The 2239-nt window shown below is 49.6% G+C and overlaps 1 pseudogene; it reads right to left on the bottom strand.

Annotated features, from left to right (window-relative positions):
• Positions 1–825: 825 nt before the first annotated feature.
• LOC139279266 (U2 spliceosomal RNA) lies at positions 826–1058 on the bottom strand (annotated as a pseudogene).
• Positions 1059–2239: the final 1181 nt, after the last annotated feature.

Raw genomic sequence — 2239 nt, 5'->3', positions numbered from 1 at the left:
GACATCTTGGTCACAGGTCGGAACACAGTCGAGCACCTGCAGAACCTGCAGGAGGTTCTTAGTCGACTCAACCACGTGGGGCTCAGGTTAAAACGATCGAAGTGGGTTTTCCTGGCACCTGAAGTGGAGTTCTTCGGAAGGAGGATTGGGGTGGACGGCATCAGTTCCACCAACGTGAAAATGGAGGCAATCGAGAACGCACCGAGGCCACAGAACATGACAGAGCTGCAGTCGTTTCTGGGACTCTTGAATTAATTTGGTAACTTCTTACCGGGTCTCAGCACACTGCTAGAACCACTACATGTCTTACTACAAAAAGGGGGCGAATGGGTTTGGGGCAAAAGCCAAGAAAATGCCTTTGTTAAAGCAAGAACATTATTATGCTCAATGATCCATGTAAGCATTTGGTGCCAGCATGTGATGCGTCGTCATATGGCGTCGGGTGTGTATTGCAACAAGCAAATGATTTTGGGAAACTGCAACCGGTTGCTTATGCATCCAGGAGTCTGTCTAAGGCTGAGAGAGCCTGCAGCATGATTGAAAAAGAAGCGTTAGCATGTATCTATGGGGTAAAGAAAATGTATCAATACCTGTTTGGGCTAAAATTCGAATTGCAAACTGACCATAAGCCACTTATATCCCTGTTTTCCAAGAGTAAAGGGATAAATACCAACGCATCAGCCCGCATCCAGAGATGGGTGCTCACGTTTTTTTTTTTAATTCGTAGCCAATCGTTCCAATTCTTTGTCAAATCACAAACGCCAGAGGTCACCTTGCACATGCCAAGGATCACTCTGCACCAATGCTCTTAGCCAAAAGGCCTAGAGCCACTGCACCGTTCCTGGAAGTACTGCAATACCAGGTTCGTGCCATGGAGGTGGATGGGTCAGGTCCCCCACACACCTCCGTGGAGGTGGATGGGTCAAACCTCCCCACCCACCTCCTGTTTCCAAAAATGCAAGCATATACCTTCCTGACCAGGGAGAAACCACCCGGAGGTCATGGTGGCTGGTCAGAAACGGTACTACACTTGATCTTAGCCAAAAGGCTCACGGTTTTTTTTTTTTTTTTTTTTAATTTATTCGTGTCCAATCGTTCCAATCGTTCCAATTCTTTGTCAAACGCCAGAGGTCACCCTGCACCAGTCAAGGATCACTCTGCGCCAATGCTCTTAGCCAAAAGGCCTAGAGCCACTGCACCGTTCCTGGAAGTACTGCAATACCAGGTTCGTGCCATGGAGGTGGATGGGTCAGGTCCCCCACACACCTCCGTGGAGGTGGATGGGTCAAGCCATCCCACCCACCTCCTGTTTACAAAAATGTAAGCATATACCTTCCTGACCAGGGAGAAACCACCCGGAGGTCATGGTGGCTGGTCAGGTTTGGCCCTCCAAACCGTGGTCTCGAGTACACGTCGACTATGCAGGCCCGTTCTTGTGTAAAATGTTCCTTGTGATTGTAGATGCGTACTCCAAGTGGATTGAATGTGAGATAATGTCGGCTAGCACGTCTGCTGCCATTACTGAAAGCCTGCAGGCCATGTTCGCTACACACGGCTTACCTGATGTTCTGGTGAACGACAACGGGCCATGTTTTACCAGTGCTGAGTTCAAAGAATTCCTGACCCGTAACGGGATCAAACATGTCACATCTGCCCCGTTTAAACCAGCATCCAATGGTCAGGCAGAGAGAGCAGTGCAAACCATCAAGCAGAGCTTGACGAGGGCAACTGAAGGCTCACTGCAGACTCGCCTATCCCGAGTCCTGCTTAGCTACCGCACGAGACCCCACTCACTCACTGGGATCCCACCTGCTGAACTGCTCATGAAAATAGCACTTAAGACAAGGCTCTCGTTAGTTCACCCTGATCTACATGAACAGGTAGAGAGCAGGCGGCTTCGACAAAGTGCATACCATGATAGCGCAAATGTGTCACGCGAGATTGAAATCAATGATCCTGTATTTGTTTTAAATTATGCACAAGGTCCCAAGTGGCTTCCCGGCACTGTTGTGGCCAAAGAGGGAAGCAGGGTGTTTCGGGTCAAACTTTCAAATGGACTCATTCACTGGAAACACTTGGATCAAATCAAACTCAGATTCGCGGATTATCCTGAGCAACCCACCTTGGACCCTACCTTTTTTGATCCCCCATCAGACACACCAGTGGCACCCGGCACCACGGTTGACAACGAAGCAGAACCCATCATCCACAGCAGCCCAGCAGGGCCCAACACACCAGG

The sequence above is a fragment of the Pristiophorus japonicus genome, chromosome 1 (assembly GCF_044704955.1).
Source record: "Pristiophorus japonicus isolate sPriJap1 chromosome 1, sPriJap1.hap1, whole genome shotgun sequence".
NCBI lineage: Eukaryota > Metazoa > Chordata > Chondrichthyes > Pristiophoridae > Pristiophorus > Pristiophorus japonicus.
The sequence above is the reverse complement of the archived record's forward strand: the minus strand, read 5'-3'. Positions and strand labels throughout refer to the sequence as shown.